This window comes from Felis catus, chromosome D4, assembly GCF_018350175.1.
Source record: "Felis catus isolate Fca126 chromosome D4, F.catus_Fca126_mat1.0, whole genome shotgun sequence".
NCBI classification, from domain to species: Eukaryota; Metazoa; Chordata; class Mammalia; order Carnivora; family Felidae; genus Felis; species Felis catus.
The window spans coordinates 2,006,601-2,024,979 of NC_058380.1; the positions used below are offsets into that span (position 1 = coordinate 2,006,601).

Genomic DNA, 18,379 nt, shown 5'->3' on the forward strand with positions numbered 1-18,379 from the left:
AATGAAAGAGTAGACATTAAAACAGATTCCACAGAAATAAAAAGGATTATAAGGGACTATTATGAACAATTATATGCCAATATGCCAAGAAAATGGATAACCTAGAAGGAACAGATAAATTCCTAGAAACATACAACCTACAAACACTAAATAAAAAATAGGAAACGTCAGCAGACCTATAACCAATAAAGAGATTGAATTAGCAATCAAAATCATCTCAACAAAGAAAACCCCAGGACCAGATGGCTTCACAGATGAATTCTACCAAACAATTGAAGAAGAATTAACAACAATCCTTTTCAAGCTTTCTTAGGCCATTTGCACTGCTATAACAAAATAGCACTGACTTAGTCACTTATAAATGAAGGAAATTTATTGCTCAAAGTTCTGGAGGCTGAACATCTGAGATCATGGTGTCAGCATAGTTGAATGAGGGCCCTCTCTCTGGTTCAAAGCTAGTTCCTTTTCATCGTGTTCTCACATTGAAGGAGCTACAGATATGTCTGGAGTCTTTTTTTCTCTAAAGGCACTAATCCCATTCATGATGGCTCTGCCCTCATAACCCAAGCATCTTAAGGCCCCACCTACTTATTCCATCAGATTGGCCATTAAGTTTTCAATATGTGAATGGGGTGTGGCAGGGAACACATGTAGACCATAGCAAACTCCTGCAAAATATTAAACACAGGGAAGTCTTCCAAACTAATTTTATGAAGCTAGCATGACATTGATATCAAAAGTAGACAAAGACACAAGAAAAAAATTACAAGCCAATACCCCTAATGTATACAGATATAAAAAAAACCTCAATGAAACACTAGCAAGCTGCACATTAAATGGTTGTTGAAAGGACTATATGCCATGACTAAGTGGAGTTTATCCCAGGGATGCAAGGATAGTTCAACATATATAAATCAATCAGTGTGATACACACACCACATTAACAGAATGAAAGAACAAAAAAACATACAATTTTCTCAACAGATGCAGAAAAAGGACTTTAAAAAATTCAACATCCTTCCATGACAAGAACTGTCAACAAGACAGAAATAGAAGAAAATTAATTCAATATAATAAAGGCCATATATGAAAAGCCCACAGCTAACCATACTCAGTGGTGAAAAACTAAAAGCTTTGTAATCTTTAAGATCAGGAAGAAGGTAAAATGCCCACTCTTGCCACTTTTATTCAACATGATTCTGGAAGTCTCAGCCAGATAAATTAAAATAAAAAGCACCCAAATCAGGAAGAAGTGAAATTATCTGTTTGTAGAGTCCGCAAACTCTTAGAAATAATAAAGTTGAAGGACACAAAATCAACATACAAAAATCAATTATGTTTCCATACACTAACAATGAAATATAGGAAAGGAAAATTAAGAAAAGAATCCCATTTACAACAGCATCAAAAAGAACAAAAAAGTACTTAAGGTTAAATTTAACCAAAGAGGTGAAAGCTTTATAAACTAGAAAGTATAAAAAATCTAATGAAAGGAATTAAAGACAACACTGATACATGGAAATACATGCTGTTTTCATGGACAACAGGACTTAATATTGTTAAGATGTCCACACTAGCCAGGGCAATTTACAGATTCAATGCAACCTTACCAAAATACGAACTTTTTTTTTTTTTTTTTTTTTTTACAGAAGTAAAACATATGATCCTAAAATTCATATGGAACCACAAAGGACCCCAAAGGGCGAACACAATCTTTAGAAAAATAAACCACAAGACATCAAAATCCCTGATTTCAAAATATATTACAATGCTACAGCAATTAAAACATACAGTACTGGCTAAAAGACAGACATAGGCCAATGTAACAGAATAGAGAACCCAGAAAGAAACCCATGCATATACAATAAACAGATCTTTAACAAAGGTGCCAAGAACATACAATTGGAAAGGCATAGTCTCCTTAATAAATGGTGTTGGAAAAACTGTATATTCACGTACAAAAGAACAAAGTTGAACCCTAATTTTACACATACACAAAAATCAACTCTAAATGGACTAAAGACTTGAAAAACATTAAGATCTGAAACTGTAAAACTACTAGAAGAAAACACAAGGAAAGTTTCATAACATCAGTGTTGGCAGTGAGTTCTTGAATATGAAACCTAAAGCAGAGTAACAAAAGCAAAAATAGACAAATGTGATTACATCAAAATAAAAAAAGATTCTGCACAGCAAAAGAAACAACGTAATGAAAAGGCAAACTGACAGACTGGGAGAAAATATTTGCAAATAATCTATCTGGTAAGGGATTAATATCCAAAATATAGAAGAAACTAAAACTCTCAATAGCAAAAAGTCAAATACCCCAATTTAGAAACGGGCAAAGGATTTTAATAGATATTTCTCCAAAGAAGACATACAAATGGCTAAGAGGTATATGAAACTGTGGTGCAACATCACTAATCAACAGGAAACTGCAAATCAAAACCACAATAGGATCATTTCGTCCCTGTTAGGATGGCCATTATTTTTTAAAAAGTTCAAAGACAAGTCTTGACTTGAATGTGGACAAACTGGAACACCTGTGCACTGTTGGTGAAACTGTAAAGTGGTTCTGCCAATACAGAAAACAGCATGGAAGCCGCTCAAAAAATTAAAAATGGAACTATCATATGATCCAGCAATCCTACTTGTGGGTATTTATCCAAAAGAATTAAAATCAAGACAGCAAAGTGATATTTGCACTTCTATGTTCATTGCAGCATTATTCACAATAGCCTAAATGTGGAAGCAATCTAAACATCCACTGATGAATAAATGAAGAAAAAGTACATATACAATGGAATACCATTCAGCTTAAAAAATAAGCAAATCCTGCTATATGCAAAAATATGACAAAATAAGTCAGTTACAGGACAAATACTTTACAATTCTCCTTACATGAAGTACACAAACCAGTGAGGCTTACAGATGAAGGAAGTAGAATGTTCTTTGAATGAGTATGGAGGTAGGAAGATATATACAGACATATTGTTACTGCTCAACAAGCATAATGTTTTAGTTATGCAAGGTGAAAAAGTCCTAAAAATATGTACAAATTGTACTTTTAGTTAAGAATATTGTGATGTATACTTAGAAATATATTAACTGGATAGAGTTTATATCATGTGCCCTTACCACAATTTAAACTAAAGTTAAAGGATCCCAATTCAGTGGCTACAGTTCCCACTGTAATTTCTGACCTACAGAGAAGAATGACCATGATGCTCTCCAAGGATTCTCGGGACGTGCTCACAGATTTCTTTCTTAACAGCTGTAGTGAAAGTTGGGCCCTCTGGTCCCTCCTGGGGTGAGACCATGATAAATCCTGACATCCTCCCTAAACAATCTCCCTAAATCTATGAATACTTTACAGTATATCAAGAAAGCTCTGGCATTTCAACCTCATTTAGCACAGGCCACCTTTTGTTCCATGTTGCAGCCAACCAACCAACCAACCAACCAAATTGTTAGAGCCCTGTCTATCCACTCAATAACTGAGTTTAAAATCTCTTAGTGGGCCTTTACCAATACATTAGGCCTGATACAACGTTATGTTCCTTCTACCATTATCCTACACCATTAATAAAATTTCCAACATACTCCTAAACTTATTTCTGTATATACTGAAACACCCACACAGTTTTTTGGAGTGTAGTATCCCCCTCCTCCGAGTCACATTTTTGACCTCACCCTGTGGCCTGCTGAAACTGAAGTCTAATTCAAGTCCATAAACAAGGACAGTGGTGGGGGTGAATTGTGAAAAAAATCAGCAGTATCTTGTGAGATAACTTCCTTAGAGAAAGACATTACAGTTTATTCATGCAAAGCAGGATTAATCTCAGATGGTGACAGAATGGCTATTTCTACTAGCAGAAAAGAGTCAGTGTAATGTAGGGGTTCAATGCCTCTAGCTTCATCAGAATCTTTCTGTATGTTTTCACTCCAATTTTCAGGGATCCATTCCTCCTCAATAAATGTCCACATTTTAACAGAACACACCATACAAAGTGAGAAACTCACCCTGCACAGTAATTCAGAATGAGACTCTGGGTTTTGTTTTCAGAAATGTCAGCTCTTTGGCTACAGGAGATAAATATTTCTTTTAGGGCAGATATAGATAATTTCAGGTCACTTATGTGTAGTTCTAACTGGGAATTTAAAGCTTTAACTTCATGGTTTTATTTCCTTCCCTTTCTCCAGCACCAGAGCAACCACTAAATTTCATTTTATTTTCCAGTTTAACAAAAGGTCAATCTGAACTGGTTTCTGGGGTTCTGGAATTGATAACCTAACATGAATGGACTCAACTATTCTGTTTTTAGTCATTTTAAAAAGGCACAAACAGGGCACCTGTGGAGCTCAGTTGGGTGAGTGTCCAACTCGGTTTTGGCTTCAGTTGTGATCCCAGGGTTATGGAATCAAGCCCCGTGTTGGGCTCTGCACTGACCATGCAGCCTGCTTGGGATTTTCTCTCCCAGTCTCTCTGCCCCTCCCCTGCTCATGCTATAAATACATAAATGAATGAACAAATGAATGAAAAGGCACTAGCAGTCTGTGGCATGATGTGGAAATACTTTTATTCAAAATATCACCACTGGATATTCTCAGTGAAATACTTATAGAAAGCAAAATTCAGGGTGACCAGGTGTTCAATACACTTTTGTCAAAGGTTTGAATCTTAAATGTTGTCTGAAAATTTAAAAAATACAAATTTTAGAAAGCATTCAGAAAACAACAGTATGAAGTTCTAGGCCTTGTATCCCCATGCAAACATCAAGTTACTAAAGGACACAGTAAAATCAGCTTTGTGGGAGCCCTAGAAACGATTCAGAGATGTGCAGCAACCAAGTGCACCAAATGAACACCCATGTATCTCTCAACAGTAAACAAAATGTGGTATATACACAGTGGAATATTATTCATCCTTAAAAGAGGAGCAAATTTTGCCATTTGTGGCAACATGGATGAAACTGGAGGACATTATGATAAATGAAACATGCCAGTCACACAGGAATACTATGTGATTCCACTTACATAAGACATTTAACTAAAATACTTAAATTCAGAGAAACAGACCATACAATACTGGAAATAAAGTTTCTGTTACAATACATGAATAAGCTCTACAGATTTCCTACACAACATGATGTATACAGTTAACAGTATGTATTATGAACTTCAAAAAATTTTAGAGGCTAGATCTCATGTTAAGTGTTCTTAACACCAAACAGACACACAAGTATAGTTTAGGAGCTATTGTATAGGGCTATTACTTTGACTCAAGTGATGATACCATGTTTGCAGGTCCAAATGAATCAAACTGTATATATAAAGCTAATATTTTTTAATGGAAAGGAGTGACATAAGCAAGATGACAAACAAGGAATCTCCAGGCCCTTGTTCCCACAGAAAACATCAAGTAGATAACTACTGAGTAAAATAGCTTTGTGGGAGCTCCAGAGTCAATGATCTGAAGCAACCAAGTGAACACCCATTCAAGAGAGAGCCACACTCAAGAGGACAGGAAATTTCACATTATTTTTGCTCACTCTTGTCCTAGCTCATTCTGGTGAGATATGGTGCAGTAGGGTGATGCCAACCAATACTGTTTCACCCTTGGCAGAAAAGAGTGCTGCTTGACTGCAATGTTTGACTTGTCAGAAGCTGTCTGAGACACTAACTTGTGTCTCACATGACTTGGAGCTGAGATAGAAATGACATGATATTTTAGCAGATTAGTGGCTGTGAAAGCAGTGATGGATGCTATGGCACATGAAAACTTTATGATAACTTAAGATGTGCACACACCTGGAGGTCAGAGATTAGTGATAGATACAACATCTAGGGCTCAAGAATCCAGCAGAGATTCTTAGGGAAATTAAGACTTTTAGAACCAGCTGTGGATGCAGAATAATTGAGAAGGAAAGAATATACACAGGCTGAGGGAAGACACATCCTCAGAAGGAAGCTGAGAAGAACTCAAGTCTTTACGCTAGATGATAGTGAAGGTTTTCTTCTGTATATGTATCTATCATAGTCTGTAAAAACTAGGTGAGGTGGCTGGTTTTCAAATATCCAGGTTTTGACAATGCTCACAAAACTAGAAAGAAAGAAGAAAATGAAGCCCAAATAAACACAATAAATCTCATTCCTAAAGAAATACAGGCTTTGGACTGACTAGAGGAACACTTTAAAACAACTATCTTAAATATGCTCAAGGAACAGGAGAACACAAATAATGAACTAAAGAAAACCAGTAAGATAATATATGAGCAAAATGAGAATATCAACAAAAAGACTTTATGAAAAAGAACTAACCAGAAGCCTAGAACTAAAAATTGTAACTAAATTGAAAATTTCATAAAAGGGGTTAAAACACAGATTTGAACAGGCAGAGGAATGCATCAACAAACTTGGAGACAGTGATGTGAAGTGATCAATTCTCAGAGTAAAAAGGAAAATAGAGAAATGTAAACAGAATCTAAGGGAATTATGGTTATCCATCTTACAAACTAATATATGTATTATGTGAGTCCAGAAAGAATAAAAAGAGTGAGAGAAAGAGCCAGAGAGCTTATCTGAAAAAAACAAAAACTTCCCTAGTTTTGTAAATACATAGATATAAAAATACAAGTTAAACAGAGCCCAAATAAGATAAAGTCAGAGACCCACGTTGAGACACATTATGATCAAACTGATATTTCACCTTAAGAAAGTAGAATAAACTAAACTCAAAACTAGTATATGACAATAATAAACACAGATAAAGAATATGCACAGATATAAAGAACAGAAAAGCAGACAATGAAACCAAGAGTTGCCTGTTTCAAAAAATCAATAGGTATATATCACCAAGATGGTGACATAAGAAGCTCCTGAATCTTTTTTTTTTTTTTAACGTTTATTTATTTTTGGGACAGAGAGAGACAGAGCATGAACGAGGGAGGGGCAGAGAGAGAGGGAGACACAGAATCGGAAACAGGCTCCAGGCTCTGAGCCATCAGCCCAGAGCCCGAGGCGGGGCTCGAACTCACGGACCGCGAGATCGTGACCTGGCTGAAGTCAGACGCTTAACCGACTGCGCCACCCAGGCGCCCCAAGAAGCTCCTGAATCTTCTATAGATGAACTGAATATACAACTACACAAAGGTTAATTCCTTCAAAGAGAAACCCATAAATTAGTTGAGTAACTCCTACAACTAGGTGACAAAGAAAATACCCACATCAAATTGGATAGGAAAGGCTGTGACACACTCTTACCATAACCCTACCTTGGCCTATTGCTTTTTAATCAGTAGGGAACCCCCAACTCCTATTTCTCCCTGAGGAGACAAGGGTTTAGACCACATGTCTAGTGCCCCAACTTTTGAGAATGCCACCTGAGGGACATAGATCTATCTAAATTACCTAGCACTGAGAGCCGGTGGGTCTTGGATTCACAAGTTCCACTGAAGTATAGCAAACAGGGAAGCAGCTGTTGCCAGGTACATGAACACTCCCCCTAGCTATCCCTTTGGGCTCAGCACAGAGAGAGCAGACAAAAATCTCTATCTCCCAAGTTTTCACTGAAGAAGACTGCCCTGCATACATTCCCAGTTGCTGCCTGAATATTCAGCTTCTAATCAGCTTGAATTTTAGAGCTGACTGTGATCTTCTCTGGAGCCCAGAAGAGCCAGGGGGCTCTTCTCCTGCCCTCTTTTTCCAGCTTGCTGAAACAATATAACTAAGTCACCTGCATATCCTTGAAAGCAGCTTGCCTACCCACCTAATAGCCCAAATTTTATAACTTCCACTTGAGGGGTGAAGGATCAAAGCAACTATCTCTGAAAGCCAATAGGGCATGCACTGATGAGTCTCATGGGACTATAGCAAACAAGCATTTTTTAAATGGGCTTACAAGGATTTCCTGTATCTGTGCACCCAGATTCAGCACAGTGGGTGTAGGTAAAAATGCCCATTTCCCAGTTACCACCTGGAAGAAACAGGAGTGCATATCTGCCTAGATGCTGCCTAAGATTCTGGCTTCTAATTAGCCTACAAGTGGTAGCTGCCTGGGATCCTCCTGATACCCTGATAAAGCACAGGGAGGGGACACTTTAAACAGTAAAATCAAATCTGCAGTTTTTTTCCTGAAAGGAGCTTGCCCACATATCTAGCATCACAACTCTTTCAGCTGCCATTCCAGGGACTGGAGCCCAAATCACCATCTCTATGTAATGATGAAATGTGGTAGTCCCTGGGACAATTGAAAAAAAGGTGGAGGTGGTATTTGGGTGCAAAAGTATTCACAGCAATGCATAATTTCCCTTGTTTCAGTACAGAATATGTAAGCAAAAAACCCATCTTGTGGTTTCTCCCTACAAAGGCTAGATCGTATATTCAATGTCCTGACTTTCCCACTTGCTGCTTGATGACTGGCCTTCCAACTAGCCTAAGGGAGAAGGAAGGGGTAGGCAACTAATAGTTTACCAACAGGCAAGTGGAACAGGCAAGTGGGAACCCGACAGGCAAGTGGCAATTTCCCATGCCTTTGGGAAACTGATGGCTCTTGGCATACCCTCAACCACAGGAAGCCACCAAGAACAAAGACAGGAACTGGGACAATCACAAAGGTTTAAGAGACCAGAGGAGCTCAGGCCAGGTTGACTGATGAGCTTCTCCTGCACAAGGCCAATCACTCAACTGTGAGACAAAACACACACCGACAGTCAAGTGAAGAAATGGGAATATGTTCCAAACAAAGCAATGAGATAAATCTCTAGAAACTGACTTAATGAAATGGGAGATAAGTGACTTACCCAACAGAGAGTTCAAGACAATGACGATAAACGGACTTCACGCTGTATTACAAAGCTGTAATCACCAAGACAGTATGGTACTGGCACAAGAACAGACACTCATCAATAGAACAGAAGACAGAACCCAGAAATGGACCCACAAACATATGGCCAACCAATCTTTGACAAAGCAGGAAAGAATATCCAATGGAATAAAGACAGTCTCTTCAGCAAGTGGTGCTGAGAAAACTGGACAGTGACATGCAGAAAAATGAACTTGGACGTCTTTCTTACACCATACACAAAAATAAACTCAAAATGGATGACGACCTAAAGGTAAGACAGGAAGCCATCAAAACCCTTGAGGAGAAAGCAGTCAAAAATCTCTTTGACCTTGGCCGCAGCAACTTCTTACTCAACACGTCTCTGGAGGCGAGGGAAACAAAAGCAAAAATGAACTACTGGGACCTCATCAAAATAAAAACCTTCTGCACAGCAAAGGAAACGATCAGCAAAACTAAAAGGCAACCGACAGAATGGGAGAAGATATTTACAAACGACATATCAGATAAAGGGTTAGTATCCAAAATCTATAAAGAACTTATCAAACTCAACACCCAAAAAACAAATAATCCAGTGAAGAAATGGGCAGAAGACATGAACACACACTTCTCCAAAGAAGACATCCAGATGGTCAACCGATACATGAAAAAATGCTCAGCATCACTCATCATCAGGGAAATACAAATCAAAACCACCATGAGATACCACCTCACACCTGTCAGAATGGCTAACATTAACAACTCAGGCAACAACAGATGTTGGCAAGGATGCACAGAAAGAGGATCTCTTTTGCACTGCTGGTGAGAATGCAAACTGGTGTACCCACTCTGGAAAACAGTATGGAGGTTCCTCAAAAAATTAAAAATAGAACTACCCTACGACCCAGCAATTGCACTACTTGGTATTTATCCAACAGGTACAGGTATGCTGTTTTGAAGGGGCACCTGCACCCCCATGTTTATAGCAGCACTATCAACAAGAGCCAAAGTATGGAAAGAGCCCAATGTCCAACAATGGATGAATGGATAAAGAAGCTCTGGTACATATATATAATGGAGTATCATTCAGCAATCAAAAAGAATGAAATCTTGCCATTTGCAACTATGTGGACAGAGCTAGAGGGTATTATGCTAAGCGAAATTAGTCAGAGAAAGACAAATATCATATGACTTCACTCATATGAGGACTTTAAGATACAAAACAGATGAACATAAGGGAAGGGCAGCAAAAATAATATAAAAACAGGGAGGGGGACAAAAACATAAGAGACTCTTAAATATGGAGAACAGTTACTGGAGGGGGTGTGGGAGGGGATGGGATAAATGCATTAGGGGCATTAGGGAATCTACTCCTGAAATCATTGTTGCACTATATGCTAACTGACGTGGATGTAAATTAAAAAAATAAATTTCTTCCGACCTCTTTATCATCATCTTTTTAAAAAATTTTTATTTATTTGTATTTATCTAATGTTTATTTATCTTAGAGAGAGAGAGAGACAGACAGACAGAGTGTGAGTGAAGGAGGGGTAGAGAGAGAGGGAGGGAGACACAGAATCTGAAGTAGGCTCTGAGCTCTGTGCTGTCAGCACAGAGCCCAACGCGGGGCTCGAACTCATGAACTGTGATATCATGACCTGAGCCAAAGTCAGACGCTTAACAGACTGAGCCACCCAGGCACCCCCATCATCCTTTCTTGATAAAAAGCCTCAAGAATGTAGGGATAGAAGGAACATACCTTAAGATCATAAAAGCCACATATGAAAGGCCCACAGCTAATATCATCCTCAATGCAGAAAAACTGACAGCCTTCCTTCTAAAATCAGGAACACAACAGGGATGGCCACTCCCACCACTGTTGTCAGTATCATACTGAAAGTCCTAGTCTCAGCAATCAAACAAAAATAAACAAAAGTCATCCAAACTGGCAAGGAGTAAGTCAAACTCTGGCTCTTCTCAGATGACGTGACACTATGGAAAACCCAAAAGATTCCACCAAAAAACTGGTAGAAATGATATGTGAATTAAGCAAAGTCACAAAATATAAAATCAACATACAGAAAGCAGTTGCATTTCTATACATCAACAACAAAGCAATAGAAAGAGAAATTGAGGAATCAATCCCATCTACAATTGCACCAAAACCCATAAGATACCTAGGAGTAAACCTAATCAAAGAGGTAAAAGGTCTGTATACTGAAAACTATAGAAAGCTTATGAAAGAAATTGAAGACACAAAGAAATGGAAAAGCATTCCATACTCATGGAAGAACAAATACTGTTAAAATGTCGATACTATCCAAACCAATCTACACATTCAACACAATCACTATCAAAATACCACCAGCATTCTTCACAGAGCTAGAACAGTCCTAAAATTTGTATGGAACCAGAAAAGACCCCAAATAGCCAAAGTTATGTTGAAAATGAAAACCAAAGCTGGAGGCATCACAATTCCAGACTTCTAGCTGTATTACAAATCTATAATCATCAAGACAGTATGGTATGGACACAAAAACAAACACATAGATCAATGGACCAGAACAGAAAACCCAGAAATGGACCCACAGACATATGGCCAACTAATCCTCAACAAAGCAAGAAAGAAGATCCAATGGGAAAAAGACAGTCTCTTCAACAAATGGTGCTGGGAAAACTGGACAGCAACATGCAGACAACTGAAACTGGAGCACTTTCTTACACTATACACAAAGATAAATTCAAAATGGATGAAAAACCTAAATGTGAGACCGGAAACAATCAAAATCCTATAGGAGAAAATAGACAGCATCCTCTTCGATTATGGCCACAGGAAATTCTACTAGACATGTCTCCAGAGGCAAGGGAAGCAAAAGCAAAAATGAACAATTGGGACCTCATCAAGATAAAAGGCTTCTGCACAGCAAAGGAAACAATCAACAAAACTAAAAGGCAGCTAATGGAATGGGAGAAGATATATGCAAATTACATCTCAGATAAAGGGTTAGTTTTCAAAATTTAGAAAGAATTTATAAAGAACTCAACACCCAAAAAACAAATAATCCAGTGAAGAAATGGGCAGAAGACACGAACACTTTTCCAAAGAAGACATCCAGATTGCTAACAGATACATGAAAAGATGCTCAACATCACTCATAATTGGGGAAATACAAATCAAAATCACAATGAGACACCACCACACACCTGTCAGATGGCTAAAATTAACAACTCAGGAAACCACCAATATTGGTGAGGACACAGAAAAAGGGGAACACTTTTCCCTGTTGGTAAGAATGCAAACCGGTGCAGCCACTCTGGAAAACAGTATGGAGGTTTCTCAAAAAATTAAAAATAGAACTATCCTACAATCCAGAAATTGTAGTATTAGGTATTTACCCAAAGGGTACAAAAATGCCGACTCAAAGGGGCACATGCACCCACAATGTTCATAACAGCACTATCAACAATAGCCAAATTATGGGAAGAGCCCCAATGTCTATCAACTGATGAATGGATAAGGAAGATGTGGTGTGTATGTACGTATATATACATACCTACATACATATACGTACACATACACACACATATATGCACAATGGAATACTACTTGGCAATCAAAGAGAATGAAGCCTTCCATTTCCAATAATGTGGATGGAACTAGAGTGTATTATGCTAAGCAAAATAAGTCAGGCAGAGAAAGACAAATATCTATGATTTCACTCCTATGTGGACTTTAAGAAACACAACAGATGAACACAGGGGAAAGGAAGGAAAAATAAGATAAAAACAGGGAGGGGAGGAGGCAAACCATAAGAGACTCTAAATACAGAGAACAGACTGAGGGTTGTTGAAGGGGAGGTGGAGGATGAGCTAAATGGGTGGTGGGTATTAAGGAAGGCAATTGTTTGATGATCACTGGGTGTCATACCTAAGTGAGGAATCACTGGATTCTATTCCTGATACCAAGCCTACATTGTATGCCAATACTTGAATTTAAATAAATAAAAGAGAAAAAGAAAAAAAAAACAGGAATCTGAAGAGTGCCTGGGGCACACAGTGGGGAGGTTATGTGCTCATTTTAGAGCACATCTCAGACAGGCAGCATTCATGGAACATTCTGGGAACAAAGGAACTGGCCAGAGCCATTTCCTTCCTCTACCCCTTAGCAAAAGCACAGGGCAAACTGTAGGAACCAGTGCAGTATCAGCACTCACAACCTAACTTGTTTACACCAAGTCCCACCCCCACACCCTCTTCCAGTCAACAGCCTCATTCCCAGCTTGGCAGGCCCCCTCCTCATGAAGACCTGCCCAAACCCCTGCTCACATGTATCTCCCAATCAGGAGGTTTGCAGAGTCTTGGTTCCCATGGCAGTGGCAACAGGGCTCATTCCACAAGCAGACCAGGGAGCACCCAGTTAAAACTCGCCGCATTCAAGCCAGGAACCAAACACTGCCCACAGCAGGCAAAGAGAGCTCTGCAAGTAACTGGCGCAAAGAATAAAGCAGCCCGTACTCAATAGCATAGCGCAAACAGCATACCTTAGAGGCACTCCCGGAAGCACCAGGTCCTGGGGAACAGGTGACACTATACTGCAGGGCACTACACACCTCTTCTTCATGAGGCCATTCCCCTCAAGAACAGGAGACTCAGCTGACTTGCCTAACAAACAGAAACAGGCACAGAGACATAAGCAAAATGAGGAGACAGAGGAATTTATCCCAAATGAAGCAACAGGACAAGGCCACAGCTGAAGACCTAAGCAAAACAAATATAAGTAACATGCCTGATGGGAGTATTGAAAGCAGTGATCATAAGGATACTTACTGGGCTTGAGAAAAGAGTGGAAGACATGAGTGAGACCCTTAACACAGAGATAAGGAGTAACAGAGATAAATTGTTCAATAAACAAATGAGAAACACACTTAACAGAATGAATGGCAGGCTGGAAGAAGCAGGGGAACATAATGACCTAGAAGACAGAGTAACAAAAAGTAATCAAACTGAACAAAAGGGAGAAAAAAAGACTTATGCAAAACAAGAAGGCACTCAGGGAACTCAGTGACTCCATCAAGCATAGTAATATTCACATTATAGGCATCCTAGAAGAAAGTAAGGGGACAGAAAATGTATTTGAAGAAATAAAGCTGAACACTTCCCTAATCTGGGAAAGGAAACATATCCAGATGCAGGAGGCACAGGGAACCCCCAACAAAATCAACAAAAGCAGATTCGCTCCAAGATATATAATTGTTAAAATATAGTGATAAAAAGAGATATTTTAAAAACAGCAAGACAAAAGTAGACAGTAACAAACAAGAGAACCCTCATAAGGCTATTAGGGGATTTTTCAACAGAAACTTTCCAAGCAAGAAGGGAGTCGCATGATATACTCAACGTGTGAATGGGAAAAAATTGTAGCCAAGAATACTCTATCTAGGAAGGCTATCATTCAGAACAGAAGGAAAGATAGAGTTTCCCAGCCAAACAAAAACTAAAGGAGTTCATGACCACTAAACCAGCCCTTCAAGAAATATTAAAGGGAACTCTGAGGAGAAAGCAAACAACAAAAATGACAGTATGGAGTCAGGAAAACACAAAGGAAGCAAAAATAAGTATTTCTGTAAAAAAATTAGTCAAGACATTAAAAAAAATTTTAATGCTTATTTATTTTTGAGAGAGAGAGAGAATGAGAGGGACAGGGGCAGAGAGAGATGGAGTCACAGAGTCTGAAGGAGAGAGAGAGAAAGAGACACAGAACGAGTGGGGTAGGGGCAGAGAGAGGAGTCACAGAATCTGAACCAGGCTCCAGGCTCCAAACTGCCAGCTCAGAGCCCAGTGCAGGGTTCGAACTCATGAGCTGCGAGATCATGACCTGAGCCAAAGTCAGATGCCCAATCGACTAAGCCACCCAAGAGTCCCTAAAAAATCAGTCCGTGCATTTTAACAATATTTTTCTTCCAATCCATGAGCACAGAATGTCTTTGCATTTTTTGTGTCATCTTCAATTTATTTCATCAGTGTTTTATAGTCTTCACAGTACAGGTGAAAGTACAGGTCTTTCACCTCTTTGGTAAGATTTACTCCTAGGTATCTTATTAGTTTGGCTACAACTGTAAATGGGACTGTTTTCTTAATTTCTCTTTCTGATGCTTCCTTGTTGGTCGTTGCAAGGAGTATGGCCGGAGTCGCAAAAGATGAGTCTGCAAACAAAGTGCAGTTAAGTGAAGGTCCTCATACTCAAGTCGGAATGAGGCCCTGACTCCACAATGAAGCTTCTTTTTATTAGGATAATCGATAAGGACTACGTGCATAAAGTCAGCTAAGCAAGTGTGTTAATCAATCTAATGGTTTAGTTTTTCAAGGTTGAATTTCGAGTCAATTGGTTTCTATAACACTAGGAAGTGTCAGCTGTGAAGGAGGATCTGGCCCTGGACAATGCTAATGGCTTTAGGCGTTCCTTACTAGTCGCAGCCGTGGTAAGCTGTGTAAACATGTCCTACACAGGTCCTGTAAACATGTCCTAAGGCCTTGCACCTTCTCCAGCCCTTCCCTTTTGAAGTCTTTTCCTTTGATGCTTCTCTCCTGCATCTCCCACAGTTGGTGTATAGACATGCAACAGATTTTTGCACGTTTATTTTGTATCCTGCAATTTTACTGAATTCATTTATCAGCTGCAGCAGTTTTTCAGTGGAGTCTTTAGGATTTTCTGTATGCAGCATCACGTCATCTGCAAATACTGTTAAAATGTCCATACTACTCAGAGCAATCTATACATTTAATGCAGTCCCTATCAAAATACTAATAGCATTTTTTACGGGACTAGAACAAACAGTCCTAAAATTTGTATCGAACCACAAAACACCCTGAACAGTCAAACCAATCTTGAAAAATAAAAGCAAAGCTGGAGGGCATTGCCAATCTGGACTTTAAGTTCTATCAAAAAGCTATAGTAATCAAAACAGTATGGTACTGGCATAAAAAGAGACACATAAACCCAGAAATAAACCCACAACTATACGGTCGATTAATCTTTGACAAAGGAAGAAGGAACATCCAATAGGAAAACACAGTCTCTTCAACAAACAGTGTTGGGAAAACTGGGCTCAACATGCAAAAGAACATAACTGGACCATCTTCTTACACCATACATAAAAATGATTTCAAAATGGGTTAAAGACCTAAATGTGAGACCTGAAACCTTAAAAATCCTAGAAGAGAATATAGGCAGTATTTTCTTTGACATAGGCCATAGCAGCTTCTTTCTAGATATACCTCTTGAGGAAAGGGAAATAAAAGCAAAAGTAAACTACTGGAACTATATCAAAATGAAAAACTTCAGCACAGTGAAGGAAAAAAACCAACAAAACTAAAAGACAACCTTTAGAATAGAAGATATTTGCCTTTCGGCCGGAACCGCCATCTTCCAGTAATTCGCCAAAATGACCAACAAAAAGGGAAAGAGGAGAGGTACTCGCTATATGTTCTCTAGGCCTTTTAGAAAACATGGAGGTGTTCCTTTGGCAACATACATGTGAATCTACAAGAAAGGTGATATTGTGGACATCAAGGGAATGGGCACTGTTCAAAAAGGAATGCCCCACAAATGTTACCATGGCAAAACTGGAAGAGTCTACAATGTTACCCAGCATGCTGTTGGCACTGTTGTAAACAAACAAGGGCAAGATTCTTGCTAAGAGAATTAATTTAGGTACCGAGCACATTAAGCACTCAAGAGCCGAGACAGCTTCCTGAAGTGTGTGAAGGAAAATGATCAGAAAAAGAAGGAAGCCAAGGAGAAAGGTCCTTGGGTTCAACTGAAGCGCCACCCTGCCCCACCCAGAGAAGCACACTTTGTGAGAACAATGGAAAGGAGCCTGAGCTGTTGGAGCCCATTCCCTATGAATTCATGGCGTGATAAATGCAAAAAAAAAAAAAAAAAAAAGACGTCAAGACTGTAAAAATGTTTCTTTCAATTGAGTAGCAGCATGGTATTGTCTTCCCCAAAGAAGTATTTAAAGCAAACTTTATATGCGAATTCACTGGGGGATGGCTTTATTCAAATTTTGTGGGTTTTGAGGCACCTGGATGACTCAGTTAAGCATCCGACTTTGGGTCAGGTGATGATCTTGCAGTCCATGAGTTTGAGCCCCGCGTCAGGCTCTGTGTTGACAGCTCAGAGCCCAGATCCTGCTTTGGATTCTGTGTTTCCCTCTCTCTCTGCCCTCCCCTGCTTGTGCTGTCTCAAAAATAAACGTTAAAATATGAAAAAAAAGAAGATATTTGCAAATGACATATCCAATACAGGAGTAGCATCCAACACATATAAAGAATTTATAAAACTCAACACCCAAAAAGCAGAACCCAAGATACCACCCAAGATAACCAAGATAACCCAAGATACCACCTCACACCTGTCAGAACGGCTAAAATTAACTCCGGAAACAACAGATGTTGGTGAGGATGCAGAAAGAGGAGAACACTTTTGCACTGTTGATGGGAAAGCAAACTGGAAAACAGTATGGAAGCTCCTCAAAAAATTAAAAACAGAACTACCCTACAACCCAGCAATTGCACTACTGAGTATTTATCCAAAGGATACAAAAATACTGATTCAAAGGGGCACACGCACCCCAACGTTTATAGCTGCATTATGAACAACAGCCAAATTATGGAAAGAGCCCAAATGTCCACTGACTGCTGGATATGGAAGATGTGTATATACACATACACACAATGGAGTATTACTCAGCGATAAAAAAGAATGAAATCTGGACACCTGCAACAATGCTGATGGAACTAGAGTGTATCTGGTAAGTAAATGTCAGGCAGAGAAAGACAAATATCACATGATTTCACTCCTATGTGGAATTTCAGAAACATAACAGATCAACATAGGGGAAGGGAAGGAACAATAGAGGGAGGCAAACCATAGTAGAGAACTGGGGGTTGACAGAGGGGAGCTGGGGGGGAATGGACTAAATGGGCGATGGGCATTAAGAAGGGTACTTGTTGGGATGAGCACTGGGTGTCATATGTAAGTGATAAATCATACTGGGTTCTACTCCTGAAACCAATACTTCACGGTATGTTAACTAACTTGAATTTAAATAAGTTTAATATTTAAAAAATGGGCCCAAAACATGAACAGACATTTCTCCAAAGAAATCCAAATAGCCAACGTGAAAAGATGCTCATCATCACTCATCATCAGGGAAATGAAAATGAAAATTACAATATCACCTCACACCTGTCAGAATGGCTAAAATCAACAACACAAGAAACAGGTGTTGGCAAGAATGTGGAGAAAAAATGGACCCATGTAGTTCAAATTCATGCAGTTCAAGGATGACATGTATACACTACTTACAAGATATTCATTTATATTCAAACCTATACAGACTCAGAGTTAAGGGATGGAAAAAGATACAATACCCCATTCAAATAGTAACCAAAACAAACTAGGAGTTTTTATACAAAAAAAGCAAAAACAAAAACAAAAACAACCAGGTGTTTTATACAAAATCGATTTTAAGTCAAAAACTTTCAGTAGACCAT

The 18,379-nt window shown here is 38.9% G+C and overlaps 1 long non-coding RNA gene and 1 pseudogene across 1 annotated transcript in view; one reads left to right on the plus strand and one right to left on the minus strand.

Annotated features, from left to right (window-relative positions):
• The window catches only part of LOC123381789, a 70,520-nt gene extending 56,171 nt beyond the window's left edge, over positions 1-14,349 (minus strand). Inside the window, exon 1 of the long non-coding RNA XR_006589223.1 lies at positions 13,363-14,349. This is a non-coding gene — a long non-coding RNA (uncharacterized LOC123381789). The remainder of the gene's footprint in view (positions 1-13,362) is intronic.
• A 1,577-nt stretch (positions 14,350-15,926) lies between these two features.
• Positions 15,927-16,745, plus strand: LOC123381788 (annotated as a pseudogene).
• Positions 16,746-18,379: the final 1,634 nt, after the last annotated feature.